This window comes from Lithobates pipiens, unplaced genomic scaffold, assembly GCF_037356315.1.
Source record: "Lithobates pipiens isolate NorthernLeopardFrog02 unplaced genomic scaffold, aLitPip1_a1.2 Scaffold_8, whole genome shotgun sequence".
Lineage (NCBI taxonomy): Eukaryota > Metazoa > Chordata > Amphibia > Anura > Ranidae > Lithobates > Lithobates pipiens.
The window spans coordinates 22,370,817-22,391,246 of NW_027507903.1; the positions used below are offsets into that span (position 1 = coordinate 22,370,817).

Here is a 20,430-nt window from a genome sequence, read left to right on the forward strand (position 1 = left end):
AGTTAGTTAGATGACAACATTCCCCTAGCTGTATTAAAAATAAAGTTAAATTATAGTTTAATGCAATATTTGCTATTTACTGTGTTTGTGAACGATCACCTTGTAAAACAACCTTTTCAGTTTAAAATAGAAACGAAAGGCAAAACATTTGTGTATATATATATATATATATATATATATATATATATATATAAATAACATAAATATATTTTTCCCCTTTTTTTTTATAAGTGATCACATTCCCTCTGTTCTCAGCTGCATAAGAACTGGAAAGAGGAGAAACAGCAGCACACTGATCTTCCCAGTGAAAGGCTGTGCAGAAGGGGTGTGTCGGGACAAGTCTGATCATTGGGGACCTTGGATTGTGGGCTCCTTGAGGGTAGGTACCGATGTGAGTGTGCAATGTATAAGGATAGGGACAATTGTAGACACTCACTCAGGTTGAACTGGATGGACTGGTGTCTTTATTCAACCTTACTGACTATTCATTTTTATTTTATTTATTTCAGGTACTTATATAGCACTGTCAATTTACACAGTGCTTTACATATACATTGTACCTTTACATCAGTCCCTACCCTCAAGGACCTTACAATCTAAGGTCCCTAACTCACATTCATACATACTAGGGACCATTTAGACAGGATCCAATTAGCCTACCAGCATGTCTTTGGAGTGTGGGAGGAAACCGGAGTACCCAGAGGAAACCCACGCAGGCGCAGGGAGAACATGCAAACTCCAGGCAGGTTGTGTCATGGTTGGGATTTGAACCAGCGACCTTCTTACTGCTAGGTGAAAGTGCCAACCACTACACCACTGTGCCACCCTCTATGTAACTATTGGAGGAGAGCGGGCTGAGTTCCCAGCATAACTAGTAGACATGTGCAATTTGTTTCCTTACAAATTCGTTTTCAGACTAAATTTGGCAAGTCCGAATGAACAAAATACTTTTTTGACGTATGCATACGGAAAACCCATTTTCAGAAAAAAGGAAAAACACACACACACACACACACACACACACACACACACACACACACACACACACACACACACACACACACACACACACACACACACACACACACACACACACACACACACACACACACACGGCATTCTGTAAATGGTAGCAGTGCCAAGCAAGTGACCCCTTGTAGTCAGCGTGCAGAGAGGAAGACACTCAGCATCAAGGATAACCTTGGGTTTAGTTCCGAAATTGTTTCTGTCCAAAAGGACAAGTTAGCTGTATTGCCCAATGAGCTGCAGGGAAGGAGGTTTCTTGCCCCACAGCTGCACATATGCAAAGGGGTGGGATGCTCATGACATCATTGACCTAAAATGGCCACAATTCCATAGGAGGACAGTGACATTGTCCTAGTACAAGGTGTATCTAAAAAGTATGGTGAATGGTCCAATATCTCAACATGGCTATCCAGAGCATGTCAAGAAGCACCACCTAGCGTGGAGTACATGTGGCCATCAGGGTAAACCCACTGCAGGCAGTTGGAACATAGTCAGAGTGATAGGTAGGGTCACAGTGCAATGGAGCAACGAGTGAACATCAAGTTCTACTACAAACTGGGGAGAACGTTGACAGAGACGCATGAAATGTTGCTGCAAATGTACGGGATGGAAGCCGTGAGCAGAAAATGTGTTTACGATTGGTTCAAATGCTTTTCCAATGAGAAAGGAATGACTGAGGGTGAGCCACTCTTGGGTTGGCCATCGATAAGCAGAACCCCAGACTTGATCGAAGACGTCCGACAAATGCTGGCACGAGATCGGCTACTCTACGATTGATGGAGGAGGAATTGGGCATTAGCAAGAACACGGTGAGCACCATTGTCCGCAAATATTTGGGTAAGTGGAAGATCTGTTGCATTTGATAGGGCACAGTGGCTGCGTTTGATGGGCACAGTGGCTGTGTTTGATGGGCACAGTGGCTACTTTTGATGGCACAGTGGTTGCGTTTGATGGGCACAGTGGCTGCATTTGATGGGCACAGAGGCTGCATTTTATGGGCACAGTGGCTGAATTTTATGGGCACAGTGGCTATGTTTGATGGGCACAGTGGCTGAATTTGATGGGCACAGAGGCTGCATTTGATGGGCACAGTGGCTGCGTTTGATGGGCACAGTGGCGGCATATGATGGGGCACAGTGGCTGTGTTTGATGGGCACAGTGGCTGTGTTTGACGGGCGCAGTGGCTACTTTTGATGGCACAGTGGTTGCGTTTGATGGGCATAGTGGCTGCATTTGATGGGCACAGAGGCTGCATTTGATGGGCACAGTGGCTGCATTTGATTGGGCACAGTGGCTGCGTTTGATGGGCACAGTGGCTGTGTTTGACGGGCACAGTGGCTACTTTTGATGGCACAATGGTTGGGTTTAATGGCCACAGTGGCTGCATTTGATAGGCACAGAGGCTGCATTTGATGGGCACAGTGGCTGCTTTTGATGGGCACAGTGGCTGCGTTTGATGTGCACAGTGGCTGAATTTTATGGGCACAGTGGCTGTGTATTATGGACACAGTGGCTGCGTTTGGTGGGCACTGTGGCTGCAATGGATGTTTTTTTTCCAGAATTGGAAAAAAGTGGTGGATTACACTCAGAGGAGATTGATATTTGGGCGTTAATGACCACCTACAATCTAGTGGTCCTTTCCTAAGGGTAAGAGGCCTGGCTTACTGTGGTGTTGGTGGAAGACTCTTGTTCACCTATAATTCAAGGATCACTAACCTATCGGGTGTTTCCCTGGATTGATTGAATTTTTCTCTTCTTTTATGGACATTTATGCGCTGCATTTTTCTTTTATATACTTCTAGATTGTTGCCCACAATATATGCCAGCTGCTGTCCGCTTGCTATTTTAACCCAAAGGTTGTAATTTCTTATTTTTCAATAAATATCATACCTTGAGTTCAGCTTATAGTGTGCACAAGGCCTTTAAATCCTTGCTTCTATATGTAGTTTGTAATCCTGTATAATACCTGGAAAGTCATATTTGCTCATTACCTCTGAAGGCTGTGCTTCTGCCTAGTTTTATTAAATAGTGATTGTCCTTTACTGCTCTTCATGAATAATGTAGGCTCTACACAGACTGATGCTAAAATATACTACGGAGGGTGACTGCAGTGCCTGCTGTACAGACAGCTACTAGAAGTAGAATCTACAAATCCAGATATGAAATGCACTCATAAAAATATGGATCATCATATGCCGAAGGATAACCCCACTCAATGAACCTGCTAAGAATCGTCTTTATTGAATACATGGCAACAGCATGAAAACATTTAGCTTGTGGTCATCTTTCTACACATGGTGATTTAGTCTAACTGTGAACAGGCAAGACTTGTACACAGTGGCGGCTGGTGCTCAAAATTTTTTTTGGGGGGGCGCAAACAAATTGAAAAATTCTGCAAAATACTTAAAAAAAAACCATCAATTGCAGCCTCACTGTGCCTATCAAATTCAGCCACTTTGCCCATTAAATGCAGTCACTGTTCCATCAATTGCAGTCACTGTGCCTATAATATGCAGCCACTGTTCCCATCAAATACAACCACTTTGTCATAAAATGCATCCCCTGTACCCATCATATGCAGCCCCTGTGCCCAGCATATGCACCCAATGTGCCCACCAAATACAGCCACTGTGCCCACCATGTGCAGCCACAGTGCCCACCATATACAGCCACTGTGCCCACCAAATACAGCCACTGTGCCCATCATGTGCAGCCACTGTGCTCACCAAATAGAGCCAATGTGCCCACCAAATACAGCCACTGTGCCCACCAAATACAGCCACTGTGCCCACCAAATACAGCCACTGTGCCCAACAAATATAGCCACTGTGACCACCAAATACAGTCACTGTGTCCACCATATGTAGCCACTGTGCCCACCAAATACAGCCACTGTGCCCATCAAATACAGCCATTTGTGCCCGTCAAATACAGCCACTTGTGGTCAGTATATGCAGCCACTTGTGCCTAGTATATGCAGCCACTGTGCCCACTCACTCCCCCCACTCGCGTGCTCGCAGCTCTGGCAGCACCCCCAACCCCTGCCCCCCCCCACCTGTGCGCAGCCCTGACAGACCTCCGACACTTACCGCTGTGCCAGGCCGCAGCTCCTCTTCAAGACAGTGCACCAGAGGGGCAGAGATCTCCGCTCCAGCGTGATTCCCCTCCGCTCCTCTTCCTAAGCTTTGGCCAATCAAGAAACAGGTCTGATGCCCTACCTCCTGATTGGCGGGGAGGAAGGTTAGTGTGAACATAGCAAAAATGTATTTGTTATTGTCACACAATTGGGTGGGATCAGGTCACACTCTCTGCCCCCCCGAGCCCACCCTCTTTTGAAGCCTATTAGAGCCTCTGGCTCTAATCAGATGCTTCAAAATGTACCAGCCCCCGCCATAGTAATCCATGCGTCTGATGTCCTGAAAGGGCATGGGTGGGGGGCGCCCATGCACCCACAGTGCACGGGCTGCCACTGCTTGTACGTGGTATATATTCTACTCAAGCATAGACAGGCCTGGAGTGACAATTTTTGCTTTTACATTCAATTATGGAACAGCAAGTGTGTAACAAAAATGAAAAGTGCATCAAACAATTCTTTGAGATAAACCCCACAACAGGGGTGTCAAACTCTATTTCATCATGGGCCGCATCAGCATTATACTTGTCCTGAAAGGGCCAGTTGTATCTGTAAGACTAGATGTTCAGAAGTCAAGAATCCTTCACCCTCCTTTACATCACAATGCACCCCCTTTAATTCTGCTGCTGCCAGGAAGAATCTGGAGGCAGAGCTGGGATTCAGAAAGTGCAGGGTCTGGAGGATGACCAGAGAAGGGCTGGAGTCTGCTGAATGCTTGGAGAGGGGAGGTGGGGAGGAGGGGGTACTGTGGCTGCACAGAGAGGTGCAGGATCTGTACAAGTAGTTCTGTCTTCTCAGCTGCTGACTGCTAATATGGGGGATGGGGCAGAGACGAGCCTCCCCACAGCTGTACAGAGAAGCGCAGGATCTGGCAGAGAAGTTCTGTCCTCCTCCCTGCTGCCGACTGCTGAGACAAGGTGGAGATGGAGAAGGGTTCCCAGCTGCAGGAGAGGTGCGAGGGCCACACAATGGGCCCAATTTAGCCAGCGGACCTTGTGTTTGACACATGTGCACTAAAACAACAGCTTGTGTACTAATCCCATTATGCTGTAGCCTGGATTTAGAGAGGATCTGTACAATAGAAGCTGTGGCCAACAAAGCAAAAGTCCCCATTGTTGCCAGTAGGTTCCCTGTAGCATATCTTTTCCCTATTACTTACCTTACATACCTTGTTCTACATTGTGTCCCTGTGTGTAAGGATGAGCTAAGGCTTGGACCAAACCCAAAAGAAATTATCACATGATAGCAGGCGGATGGCCCAATCAGCTGCAGTTATGGAATATCCCACCCCACAGTAACATGTAACTAAAGGACAGGGATGCTGGCGAAATCAATGACCTAATAAGGCCACATGGCAATAATTAGACAATGTCATTGACCCACCATCACCATATTAGGTCAGAGATGCTACCAGCAAGGTGGAGAGTTCCATGGACCCAGTTGATTGAGCTGGTGGCCTGCTATCATGTGACAGTTCCTTATTAGAACCTTAACTCCCTTGAAGACTTGTGGTCTGATGAATGATGGAGGAATGATCAAGTAACAGCACGAAAAGTTCATACATCACTAAACTGCAGAATAAATGAAGATGTTAGGAGATCCCAGCACTGTAGCTTTATCTCCAGCAAGGAGAACAGTAAGCAACATTGTAGTGTTGTAGTGACCAAAACACGTGAGACTGGCAGTAAGAAGCAGTAGTGCTTGAGATCAGTGGTTTTCAGCCTTATTTAAATTTTTCTAAAACCTTCAATGACCCAATGGTAAAAAAAAAGGGGCTGGGGGACACTGTTGGAGGTTGGGGGCACAATGGTGGGGCATGAGGTTCTGCAGTAAGCTAGAAGGCACAGCAGGGTGCTGGATGGAACTGTGGGAGGTTGGGGGTACTGTAAGAGCTGTGGGATCTTAGGGGGTCTAGGAGCACTGTGGGAGGTTGAGAGGTACTACAGGCCAGTATGGGAGGTTGGGGGGGGGGGGCACTATCAGAGCTGGGAAGTACTGTGGGAAATTAGGGAATCTGCAGCTTGCTGGAGTCCTGGAAGGAGGCTCCACAAAATGTTTGAGAGCCATTGATAACCTCATACTTTAGATATAGATACAAGACTGTAGACACAATAAGTACATGAAGTTCACTATTTCTAAAGAGGAATTCAAGACAAAAGGTAGGGTACTGCTTAAAGGGTACAATTAAAGTATATCTGAACCTAAGCGCAAAAATCGAATATATTCCAGTTAACAATTTCTTTGATTTGGTGGCTGAATTACTTTTAATTGTTCAGGCTATGAACATTTTCAGCAAGTACATATTGACTGTTGATTTTGCCAAAAATACAGTGTCTTTGTCACTTTCTGTTTGCTGAACTGAAAGTGCAAACAATGTTATCTTCCTAGAGTGGATGACAACCATAGCTCCCTCCATATATACAGTGGAGTGGGTGAGCGTAGGCACTCTAGGTCAGGAAGAGTGTTACTCACAGGATTATCAGATCAAAAAAACAAAACAGAAAAAAACAATGAAGACAACTCTCCACCAGAAGGGTGTGTGCCCCTAGCTTCAGTTTTTAATGCAGTGCCAAGCTGGACCAACGTAAGTATGCAATACAAATTATTTCTGGAAAAGAAAAACTCCAGATGAATGCATGCTTCACTGGCTTTTCCAGCAAATAACAGGAAGAAAAAACATCACACCATAGCAGGTAAAAACAGCAAGATGTTAACGGGTTTCGCCCTACACAAGTGCTTAGTCATTAAGACTAAGGGCTTGTATAGTGTGATAGGACTTAACATCTTGCTGTGCTGTGATATTTTTACCTCTCATTTGCTAATAAAACCAGTGAAGAGTGCAGCCACCCATAGTTTTTCTTTCTTCTGATATGTGTCGGACGAGCCAAGCTCCAACTTCACAACGTAAAGAAGCAGTGAACGCTATAGTTGAAGAGTGATTACCTGGAGCGGCGTGCATTTGTGTTTGGTTAGCCAAATAATTCCTGGAGTTCAGCTTTAACATGACCAGTCTCTAGCACTAGCTTTCCTCTAGTCCAGGGGTCTCCAAAACTGCACCCCTCGGGCCCTTTGCTTGCCTTTATCTGGCTCTTTTTAGATTGTAAGCTCTCATGAGCAGGGCCTTCTGATTCCTCTTGTACCAAATTGTAATGTAACTGTAATGTCTGCCTATATTCTGTTATTGTTGTATAATAATAATAATACCGGTAATAATAATAATATTTATCCCACTGACACTGTTCTGCCCTCTAACATCAAAAATGGGGCATCATTCCTGCAACTGGCAACAACAATGGGGCACTATTCCTCCCCCTAATACCAAAGATGGGGCACTATTTACACCCACTGATACCTGGAAATATTCTATACCCCTGCTGGCCACAGTCCGGCCCTCCTAAAGTCTGAAGGAGAGTAAACTGGCCATTTTTAAAAAAAAGTTTGGAGGCCCCCGTACTCTAGTCAACAAGCAGCAGGGGCGGACTGACCAATCGGGCACTCTGGCACTGCCCGAGGGCCCCATGCCACTAAGGGGCCCCATCAGGGTTGTCAGCCTCAATAAAACATGGGACAGTATGTAAAAATCTGTGTTTTTAAAAAAATCCCAAGATTATAGCTTCCCCGCCTCTCCAGTACATTTTCAGTGTGTGTATGTGTATTCTATGTGTGTTTACTGTGTGTGTATATTGTGTGTCTGTGTGTGTATACTGTATGTGTGTGAGTGTATACTGTGTGGCCCCATAATCTATTGCCTGGGGGCCCCATAATCTATTGCCTGGGGGCCCCATAATCTCCTATTGCCCGGGGGCCCCATAATCTTCTATTGCCCAGGGGCCCCATGAGTTGTCAGTCCGCCCCTGACAAGCAGAAAGCAAGTTTGAGTCCAACAAATAACCCCAGCAAATGCTTGTAAAATGCTCATTTTTGGCAACCCCAATCTCATTTAATTTCTGTTTTTCTTTTTTTGTCATTTTTAGGTATATAAAAAAAAAAAGGATATTACCAGGAAATGGGCGAGTCATACCAGACCCAGAACTATATGGTTCTCAGGATACAATAAGGAGAAGGCGCCATGCCACCTTGAAAGATAGCGTACAAGCTATGCGGGGGACCACGTACTGTAGCGCTGTAATTGTACAGTAAGTATAGGGCTCAGTAACTTTGTATCCTCAGGACAAACTATACAGCATGTCCCCCCAGAGTCTCCTTCTTCCACATGCATTGTGATTTATTCAGGTAGCAATTGGATGTAGCGGCAATTAAAAAAGAAAGAAAAAAAGAACACTGTGTATACAAAGTTCAGACATCAGTGTCAGATTTAACTAGAGCGGTAGAGGGCATTGCATTATATTAGAATAGAGCTGGCAGGTACAGCTATGTGAAAAAGTATTTGCCCCCTTCCTGATTTTTTATTTTTTTGCATATCTCTCACACTTAAATGATTCAAATCATCAAACACATTTTACTTCCGGTGTCGGCGCCACATGAGGAGGAGGTAAGCGGACTAAGCTCCCGCCGCATACCCCCTATTAACCGGCTACAAAGCAGCCATTCGCCTCGGGGATCCCTCCTGCTGTCTGGGGAAGATCTCGAGCCCTTGATGGACCGTTTTGTAGAGCGGTCCGGGAACCGATCACTAACCGCCGCGATGTCCGCGACGGCGGACGCGGCCGAATCCTCGGCCAATATGGCGCCGGCGCACAGCCTCGCTGAGCCATCGCAAGCATCTCCTCTGCTCCCAGGCGTGGAAGCGCTTCCTTCGGCAGACATAGCCCAGGCTGTGGTAGCCTTACTGACGCCCACGCTGACATCCTCTATAGACTCAGCAATACAGAAGGCTATGGAACAGTACCGCAACGAGCTACAGGCCCAGGCACAGCGCCTTACACAGGCTGAAGAGCGGATCTCCCTCATGGAGGATGACACCACTGCTCAGGCTGCTGCTCTTGCTCGCCTCACACGTACTACCAGAGACTTATGGATCAAATTGGACGATTTTGAGAATAGGGCGAGAAGGAACAACTTGAGAATAGTAGGATTGCCTGAATCAGTCTCCACGGGACAGCTTATGGACTTATGTATGGTTACTATTCCTGCTCAACTGGGCCTTTCTACCCCATGCGTTGTGGAACGTGCACACCGCCTAGGCCAGCTCTCGGAACAGCGCAACAAACCCAGAGCGGTCATAGCTAGATACTTGAACTATGCGGACAAGCATGCTATCCTGCAGAAGTTCCGCTCCCAACGCACCCTTACTGTTGATGGCGTTAATTTGCTTCTGTTTGCTGATTACTCTGCTGAAGTCATGAGACTGAGAAAAGAATTTTCACCGATCTGTGCCTCCCTCTTTAAGAACCATGTCAAGTTTACTTTGGCCTATCCGGCGATTTTGCACGTTACTCTTCCCAATGGCACTCGCCGCACTTTCAACTCACCCTCTGAAGCGGAACGATTCCTCAACTACCCCGCAGACATGGATACCACGCATGACCCCTTGATGAAGAGTCCCTCTGCTGGTCTGACTACCAGCCCCCAGGCCTCCACTGATACACAGCTGAGCCCCTCCAAACCACCATACAAGCGGAGTCGCTCCACCACCCAGCGCCCGCGGTCTGAGCTCCGCTGAACTTATCCCTTTCTCCCTCCGGGCTCCCCGCCTGGATACTGGTAACGTTAGAAAGTGTTTCCACTTATTGGTACTTTCGGCCACTGCTCTTGTTGTGCGGCCCTCAGTGGGATGCTTGCCAATGAGACTGTGCCTGCACACTGTTGTGTAGTTTTATACTTAACGTTCCTCTTTTATTTGTTTAATGTCGGGGCTATTATCCCTATTTTTGAACCTGTTCATGTTATATTGTTATAGTTTAGGGTATTAGCCCGCCTATTTCACCTGCACGATTGGTTCTCCCATTTTTGTCCTGCAGCTATCATGCTGCCCCTCTAAAACTTAGGGGTCTTCCCCCCCTTCTCCTACCCCCCTAGTCCTCCCCCACCTCCCCATCAGAGATACTGACTTGTACTCTCTCCCTTCCCTTACCCCCCCCTACCTTCACCCCCCCCCCCCCCCGAGGAATGTATTCGGCCTCTCCCAGGGGGTGAGTGCACCCGCTGGGAGCCTTGTACCTTAGATGCAACCTGTGTGGAAAAAGGTGAAGTGGGTTACGGCTACTTTATGGTGGATACACCAAAATTGTTCTCTTGTACTACGTACTGTCTGGTTCTGTCCCCTTTTCTTTTCTTTTCTTTTTCCTGCTAGTGCTTTCCTTTTTTCTTTCCCCTCCTCTTGTACTTGGTTACCCTTGGGGGCTTCCTTACATATGCGCACTCCCTGGAATATCTCCGTCTATCTCAATGTTGATTTAATAGCCGTTTTGCCAACTATTACCACCCCTGCTGATCCCTATGGCTGATGCCTCTACAGGCCGATTTACTGTAGTGTCATGGAATGTTAAGGGCCTTCGATCACCTTCCAAACGCATGAAAGTCCTTCGTCATCTGAAACGGTTGAAGGCCGATGTGGCGCTCCTACAAGAGACCCACCTGACCGACGGAGATCTTTCACGCCTTCGCAAACTTTGGGTTGGCGAAGTTCTGGGTTCCCCGGCCGCGGGTCGCAAGGCAGGGGTGGTTATTCTGCTCCATAAACGTCTGCAGTATACCACTCGTAACGTTAGTATAGACTCGTGTGGTCGTATGATCACCTTACACCTTACCCTGGCTTCTAAGGACATTGCTATAACTAACGTATATGCGCCCAACTCCCCCGACTCGTCGTTTTTTAGGGAGCTGGGAGCCTGGATCTCCCAAGCGTCTGAAGCACTCCACCTGATAGGTGGGGACTTCAACTCGGTCATGTGTCCCTCTGAGGATAGGACTTACCGTGACTCCCGTATCCCGGCACCTTCGACCCAAACTGACAATGACACCACCCCCCTTGCCCGTACGTTAACATCACTAAATTTCACTGATATCTGGCGATTGTCCCATCCTACGTATCGTGAATTCACTTTCTATTCACCCCCCCACAAGTCATTTTCGCGTCTTGATTATGTCTTTGTGTCCCCTGCTCTCCTGCCGTTAGTGAGCGATCCTGACATCAAAGACATGGCCATTTCGGATCATTGCCCTGTGACGGTTAGCCTGTTAAATGTGAAGCCTCCCTCATCCTCGCCCATATGGCGCTTCCCCTCCTATCTGGCCAATAATGAGGACTTCAAACAAATGCTACTCACTAGTTGGACCGACTATGCAGAAACAAATGGTGAACATATCACCACTCCGAATCTCTTCTGGGAGGCTGGTGAAGCCTTCCTCCGTGGGAGAATCATAGCTTATGTGACACAATATAAGAGACACTCAAAGCAACATTATATACAGGCCAGCGAAAAACTTCGCTCCATGCATCTTGAGCTCCTTCGTAATCGCACGCAGGCTAATGTCATGGCCTGGCAGTTAGCCAAACAGAACTTTGACCTCGGGGCGGAAAGGCAGGAGCAGATTGCCTCCTCCTTTTTGACCATGCGACTTCACAAACATGGCAATAAAGCGGGTAAGCTTTTATCCCGGCTATGTGCGGGCTTTAAAAGGCCCACCCATATCCATGCCCTGAAGCACCCCGACGGTTCCATTGTTACCTCCTCTAAGAGGATCAGCCAACTATTGACTGACTACTACTCCTCCCTATATGCGGAAGACCCCATTGACCACTCAGTTGCTGACCAGTTACTCTCGAGGGTAAGTTTACCACAGTTGACCGGACCGCAATTAGACGCTATCAATGCCCCTATCACCCTCGACGACATTAGGTCTACGATAAAATTAATGTCCCCTTCTAAAGCACCTGGCCCCGATGGCTACTCTGCCGAATTTTATAAACTTACCCGAGACTTTATACCCGCTACTCTGTCCAAAGTGTTTACCGCCCTCTGGGATGGCGGGTCGTACCCCCCTACGGGTTCTCAGGCTCACATTAAGTTAATTCCCAAACCTGGCAAGGATCCCTCATGCCCAGGTTCATATAGACCCATTTCCCTTATAAATGTTGATGTTAAAATACTATCCAAAATTATAGCTTCGCGCCTAGCTACCATTCTCCCTGCTCTCCTGCACCAGGCCCAATCAGGATTCACGACTGGCAGATCAGCGACTTTAAATATCCGCAAAGTGCTTCTGGCATTGGAAAGAGCGAAATTATGCCCATAGCAAGATTTAGCCATCATTTCCATTGACGCCGAAAAGGCTTTCGATAACATTAATTTTGCCTGGCTATTTAAAGTATTGCAAGCCTTTGGCTTTTCGGGTCCGGTTACGCACTTCCTATGTCAAATGTACGATGCCCCGACTGCCAGATTAGTTACTCCAGACTTTGTTTCGCCCACTATCCATCTCCCCAAAGGAACAAGACAAGGGTGTCCCTTGTCCCCTCTTTTGTTTAATCTAGCGATCGAACCCTTGTCTAGACTTTTAAACTCCCCGGACGGTGTCAGCGGAATTGCGTTTGGGGACCAGAACCTTCAATCTGCGCTTTTTGCAGACGACATTTTACTTTTCTCGTCCAATCCCCCGGCTGATTTTGATAAACTCCGTGACCTATTCACAGCGTATCGCCTTTGCTCGGGATTTAGAATCAATATTCGTAAAAGCGAGATCCTCTCCTTAAATTTGCGAAAAGCCATCTCCTGGCAATCATCTTCACCCTTTGCAATGGCACGACACCACATCACCTATCTGGGAGTGCGCATAGGTCGGGAGCCCTCTTCCCTTTATACCCTCAATTACCCACCCTTGATCTCTAAGATTGTGCAGGAGCTGGAGGCCTGGGCAGGCCTGCCGTTATCACTCTTTGGAAGGTGTCATCTCTTCAAGATGGTCTCCTTTGCGAGGCTACTCTATCCGATGCAGACCATCCCACTCCTCCTTAAACACTCTGATGTGCAGAAGTTACACAGAGCCCTGTCCACTTTTCTCTGGTCCAATAAGAAGCCACGCATTGCCCTTCAGAAACTATGTCTTCCGAAGCCTGACGGGGGTGCAGGCCTGCCCAATCTCCGTTTCTATAATCTATCGTGCCTCTTGAGACAGGGCCTTGACTGGATAGCGGGTAAATCAAGATACTCCAATCACCACCTTGAGAAGGCGTTGGTACATCCCTACACGCTTTCTGCGATCCTTCATTCCAAAGTTCACGCTTTGCCAACTCATCTTAAATACAACATCCTTATTCGGGACACTGTGGTGGCTTGGAGGGAAGTTAGGAAGCTCTTGGGATTACCTACTAATATTTCCACTCATCTACCTATTCAAGGCAACCCCATGTTTCCACCCTCTACCATTCACTCGGCTTTCGCCCACTGGGGGCAACGGGGTCTACTCAAAGTGGCCTCCTTATATGAGCCGGGGCGAGGAACACTCAAATCCTTCCAAACCTTGTCTCAGGAATTCTCACTACCTTCTCATCATGTGTTTCATCACCACCAACTGTTGAGCTACCTGAAGTCAATCGGAGGGTTACGCCCAGACTGCCTCCGCAAATCGCATCTGGAGGCTGTGCTTCAACAGGGTGATTACTCCATCTCTACCCTCTACTCCCACCTAATCAGCTACCAGGCGGACAAGTACCACGTTGCCCCCTTCAAGCAATGGGCCTCTATATTTAATGATGTGAACCTACCGGAAAGAATCCTACAAGGATACAGACTTGTTCACAAACTTGTTATCTCGGAGAAGTGGAGGGAAACTCAATTTAAGATCACTCACAGAGCCTATTACCCATTCCGCACTAGCACTGAAGATCCCTCGCAAGCCAAATGTCCATGATGCTCCCTGGATCGCCCCACCCTACTACACCGTCTCTGGGATTGCTCCTCCATATCAACATTTTGGAACTTAGTCTTGGACTATATCCGACACGTTACCGGGACACCTGTACCTAAAGACCCGCTGACCTGCCTGTTTAGCTGTGACCCTCCGCCCGTGTCACTAAACTCTCCAAGTCCGGTTACCCTTACTCATTGGACTCACCTATGCCTGCTGGCGGCTCGCAGAACTATTATGAATTGCTGGATTTCCACAACTCCACCGAGTCTAACGGGTGTTAAACATGCCCTCCTCTCGCTGTTCCACATAGAACGACTTGATGTTATCTCGTCCCACTTTGTCTCCACTCCTCGCTTCTTTGCCAGATGGAGGGGTTATATCGAACAATCCTTTAACTCGGAGGAGATTAATTCTCTTGTTTCTCCCTTTCGCTATACAAGCTGGTACCTACACCGCGACATCGGCAATACCTTGGGGAAACTCAAGCTGACATCATCCCTCATCAACTCTTCTCCTTCACAGGACTCCGCTCTCTTATTGGCTCAACTACCACAGGACATGATTGACCCTGTCTCATCTGCACTGGAGGACATGCAACCTTCTACTCCCCCCTCTGCATCTCCATGACCCTTACTGAACTCAGATTTCTGTTTATACCAACATTAGTGTTCTTTTACTGTCCTACCTGTAGGGGTCTTATGTATAGATGATGCTGTTTCTCTTCTTCACGTTTTTCTTGTTACCATACCGCAATCGGATTATGAGAAGGTCCTCGCCTCCCAGGGTACTGTTCCCCGTCTCCTCTTCTCCCCCTCTACCCACCTTCCCCCCCCCCCCCCTCTCCTCTATCTCTTCTTTCTTTTCTTCTCTTTTTTCCCTTCTTCTCATCTTCCTTTTTCATTTTCCTCTTTCTTAGAAGATTGAACTGCATGATATCGTGACCCTTCGGGTCGTTGGGGTGTAAGACTCCCTTTCTTCTGTGTTGTTCTATATTCTCTCGTACATATGTCTTTCGCAAGATACTGTCTTACCGTTCGATTGATATGTATTGTATAAATTTTTCTTTTTTGCTCAATAAAAATATATTTAAAAAAAAAAACACATTTTAATATTACACACAGATAACCCAAGTAAATCCAAGATGCAGTTTTTAAAATATTATTTCATTTATTATGTAAAAAAAAACTGTTCAAACCTGCCTGGCCCTATGTGAAAAAGTAATTGCCCCCTCCCATGCTGAATCATTAATGAACTGTGATTAAAGTGGAGTTGCACCCCAAAAAAAAATTCATGAATGTTCCTAAAAAATAAAAAAATATTACTCACCCCTAAATGGTTGTTGCTAGGGGGTCCCTCGTAGTCTGCCTCCTTCAGTGCCTCGGCTCGTGACATCACTTCCCCTCAGCGCAGGAAGGGCTCAGCTCTTCCCCCTCTCTCTTGTCAATCATCTGGGATACGTGACAGGTCCCAAATGATTGCGCGGCCAACCACAGCCGGGCCCCCACAGTTACAATGCCGGCGCCGCCGAACAGAGGGGGAAACGAGCGGGGCTTCGATCCCCCGCATCGCTGGACCCCGGGACAGGTAAGTGTCCGATTATTAAAAGTCAGCCGCTGCAATATTTGTAGCTGCTGGCTTTTAATTTTTTTTTTTTTAAATGGCAACACCACTTTAACCACAATTTTTTGGAAAGCTGATTTAAATTTCACTTGCCACAACCAAGCCTGATTACTGTCAGGCCTATTGAATCAAGAAATCACATAAATAGACACTGTCTGACAAAGCGAGATCAGATCATAAAAAGCCACACATCATGCCACAGTCTAAAAAAATGTAAGAACGGATTAGAGACAAACATGTATCGGTCTAGGAAGGATTTCAAAGTAATTTCTATGGCTTTGGAACTCCAGTGAACCACGGGGAGAGCTATTATCCACAAATGGAGATAACTTGGAACAGTGGTGAACTTTCCTAAGAGTGGCCGGTCAACAAAAATTACTCCAAGAGCATGACGACGACTCATCCAGGAGGTCATAAAAGAACCCAGAACAACATCTAAAGAACCGCAGGCCTCGCTTGCCTCACGTAAGATCAGTGTTCATGATTCAATAATAAGAAAGAGACTGGGCAAAAATGGTGTCCATGGGAGAGTTCCAAGGCCAAAGCCACTGCTGACCAAAAAAGAACACAAAGGCTCATCTCATATTTACCAAAAAACATCTTGATTACCCCCAAGACTTTTGGGTAAATATTCTGCGGACTGATGAGGTGTGTGTCCCGTTACATCTGCCATAAATCTAATACAGCATTTCAAACCAAGAACATCATACCAACAGTCAGACATGGTGGTGGTAGTGTGATGGTCTGGGGCTGCTTTGCAGCTTGAGGACCTGGACAACTTACCATAATTGATGGAACCATGAATTCTGAGCTCTAACAGGAAATCCTAAAGGAGAATGCCATCAGTTCGTGACCTCAAGCTCAAGTGTACTCGGGTTATGCAGAAAGACAATGATTCGAAACACAACAGCAAGTCCACCTCCAAATGGTTCAAACAAAGCAACATTTAGGTTTTGGAGTGGCCTAGTCAAAGCCCGGACTTAAATCCAATTGAGATGCTGTATCACGACCTTACATAGGCCATTCATGCTGGAAAAGCCTCCAATGTGGCTGAATTAAAACAATTCTGCAAAGAAGAGTGGGCCAAAATTGCTCCACAGCAATGTGAAAGACTCATTGCCAATTATCGCAAATGCTTGATTGCAGTTGTTGCCGGCAAGGGTGGCACAACCAGTTATTAGGTTTAGGGGGCATTTACTTTTTCACATAAAGCCAGGCAGGTTTGGACAGCTTTTTGCCTTAATAAATGAAACCATCATTTAAAAACTGCATCTTGGATTTACTCGGGTTATCTTTGTGTAATAATACAATTTGTCATTTAAGTGTGACAAACATACAAAAAAATAAATAAATCAAAAAGGGGGCAAATACTTTTTCACACAACTGTATGTGTTTGGAGTATATTCACTTGGGAAGTAGTTTGGAGTGCAGTAGAGTAGGTAAAGAGATGCTGATCAGGCTGAGATAAAAAGAATATGGGGCCTTAAGGGGACCCTCACCCCAAAACTGATCTCATTGTGCCCCTCCCCCTACCCCTCTCCCTCTCTTCCAGTTGGATAAACACTATATTAAAGTATTGGGACGCCTGCCTTTACACACACATGAACTTTAATGGCATCCCAGTCTTTTGCCCTGTACACACGGCTGGACTTTCCAATGGAAAATGTGCGATCTGAATGTGTTGTCGGAAATTCCGATCGTGTGTGGGCTCCATCTGACTTTTTCCGTCTGAATTTTCCGACACACAAAGTTTGAGATCTGAATCTAAAATTTTCCGACAACAAAATCCAATCGTTTAAATTCCGATCGTGTGTAGACAATTCCGAAGCACAAAGTTCCACGCATGCTCAGAATAAATTACGAGATGAAAGCTATTGGCCACTGGCCTCTTTGTAGTCCCGCCGTACGTGGTTTACTTCACCTTGTTCTGAACGATCGGATTTTCCTACAACTTTGTGTGACCATGTGTATGCAAGACAAGTTTGAGCCAAAATCGGTCGGATAAAATGCAATGGATTTTGTAGTCGGAATGTCCGACCGTGTGTACAGGACATTAGACCGTAGGGTTCAATATTGAGTTGGCCAACCCTTTGCAGCTATAACAGCTGGGAAGGCTGTCCACAAGGTTTAGGAGTGTGTCTATGGGAATGTTTGACCATTCTTCCAGAGGTGCATTTGTGAGGTCAGGCACTGATGTTGGAGAAGAAGGCCTGGCTCGCAGTCTCCGCTCTAATTCATCCCAAAGAAGTTCTATCTGGTTGAGCCAGGCCAGTGAAGTTCCTCCCCCCAAAACTCGCTCATCCATGTCTTCATGGACCATGTCATGTCAATGTCATCCGTGTCTTTATGGCATTTCTATGGTTTGAGTTTGTTTAAGTGTCATCCAAGGTCAATATCTACTTTCTGGACTAAGATACTGACCCAAGGATGATGAAATGGAAATCCTGAGGCCCGCACAGACCAAAAGGTGTTAGTTAACATGTCTGTAGCATACACTTGTTGGCTATTTATAATTGAAGGTTCCATAGTCTTCTCTTGTATTTTAATTACATACTGACTTTTTTTTTTTAATTCCATTTGAGCAATATTTACCTAAATTGATGTGCCCAAAGCCAAATATTTGTCTTTATTTGTCTCTCTTTAGGAGTTTGGCATGGTTTCAACCGCACCGGACATCTGAGAACTTTGTGACCTTTTATCATGATGATGCCTGTTATTTGTGTGAGAACCTTCAGACATGTAGAAGATCTCCATATTGAACACATGCAGGTTTGTTAATAGGCTTCATTTTGCCAAAAGTTCTGAAATGAACCTTGGAAACCGCATCAAACAAAAGCAATGAAAATTCCCAGCTCAACTTACCAACCAGCCTGCAACCAACCAAACTGTCCTGCCCAACAGTATACGTTACTTCAAGGCACCCCAGTATTATCTGCAGTCCTAGCTCTACATTTTGAGAGCCCCCACAATGGAAGCATGTGCATTATAATGCATAGGCAGAGGGTAGGTGAGCCTGGAGGGAGCCTACCCCTCCTTAAAGGCACAGGGGTGCATTGGACACCCATCATATAGCACAATGGCAGAAAAGGTGTCCATTGCATCCTTTCACTAGTATTCCAACAGTACAAACAAATGGCCACTGTCCCCACCTATAACTGGCCTTTGTACCAAGGATCACATGGAAGGGGGATGCATGTTGCATGTCAAACCTTGGGAACCCTAACTTACATACATACACATACATGGAACATACATGGCAATAGAATTACACGCTGAATGTAACTTTTCTCCTCATTTTTAACAATATAATTAGTGTCACAATTGTACATGCTATATTATTTTTTATTTATTTGCTATTTTTTTCCCCACGAAAGTGCAGTTACCCTTTAAAGTACAACTAAAAGCAAAACATTTTTGTTTTTTTAGGTTTGGACAGAGTGGAGGGGGGATTAGCACACCTGTCAGATTTAATTGCTGTCTGTGTCCCCGTTAGAGAGATTCATCTTCTCTATTTGTCCTGTTTACTATCATCATCGAAAGTGAAAGTAAAAGAAAATCCCACATTTTGGGTTGCCCCCAGAAAAGTGATAGAGGGGAAACCTTCCAATGGGGACACTAGTTCTGCTGACCCAGGGGTCCCCAAGGGATTCCCTTAGTTTGCAGGGATTTTCTTTCACTTCCTGTTTTGGCTATGGGACAGGAAGTAAAGAGAAATCTCCCCAATGGGACACAGATGGTAAAAATAAACTGACAGGGGTTATAACCCTCCCTTACGCTATTCAAAATTAAAAAAATAAAAATAAAGTTTTGCCTATAGTTCTACTTTAATGTAGAGAATGCATTATGGTAAAAAAAATACTTTTTTTCTTTAATACCACTTAAATTTTTCCCTAATAGCCATGCATCCTGGTTGGCAGGTTATGGTAGTGTTTCTCATCCAGGGTGTCCTGGCATCCTAGAGTGCCACGAGCACAAGACCCAGTTTGCCCTATATCAAAGATGAATAGGAGGACTCTGTGATGGGAGAACTCTGTAGTGATGGGTATACTCTGATGTGATGGGTGGGACTCTGTCATGGGGTGCTCTGATGTGATTGGGGGGCTCTCACATAGAGGGGGATCTCTGATTTGGTGGAGGGTCTCTGACTCTGTGATGGGGGGACACTGAGGGGATGGAGGGCTTCTGATGTATAGGAGGGATGAGAAAGGGGGACATGATGTTTGAATGGGGGCCTCTGACTCTGTGATGGAGGACACTGTGGGAATAAGGGACCTCTGATGAATAGGAGGGATGAGATAGGAGGACATGAAGGGAACCTCTGTTTTGAAGGCGGGCCTCTGACTCTGTGATGGGGGGACACCGTGGGGAAGGAGGGCTTCTGATGTATAGGAGGGATGAGAAAGGAGAACAGGATGGGGATTTCTGTTTGAAGGAGGGCCTCTGACTCTGTGATGGGAACACACAGTGGGGATGGAGGGCTTCTGATGTAAGAGGGATGAGAAAGGAAGACATGATGGGGATCTCTTTTTGAATGGGGGCCTCTGGCTCTGTGATGGAGGACACTGTGTGGATAGGGGACCTCTGATGAATAGGAGGGATGAGATAGGAGGACATGAAGGGAACCTCTGTTTTGAAGGGGGGCCTCTCACTCTGTGATGGGAAGACACAGTGGGGATGGGGGGCCTCTGATGTATAGGAGGGATGAGAAAGGAGGACATGATGGGGACCTCTGGTTTGAAGGGGGGCCTCTGACTGTGATGGGGGGACACCATGGGGATGCAGGGCTTCTGATGTATAGGAGGGAGGAGAAAGGAAGACATAATGGGGACTTCTGTTTA

At 46.2% G+C, this 20,430-nt stretch overlaps 1 long non-coding RNA gene across 6 annotated transcripts in view; it reads left to right on the forward strand.

Moving 5' to 3' along the window:
* The window catches only part of LOC143963167 (uncharacterized), a 133,930-nt gene that overhangs the window by 36,098 nt on the left and 77,402 nt on the right, over positions 1–20,430 (forward strand). For all 6 annotated transcript variants that reach the window (XR_013270894.1, XR_013270896.1, XR_013270898.1 and 3 more), the window contains exons 2-3: positions 8,134–8,295; positions 18,237–18,361. This is a non-coding gene — a long non-coding RNA (uncharacterized LOC143963167). The remainder of the gene's footprint in view (positions 1–8,133; positions 8,296–18,236; positions 18,362–20,430) is intronic.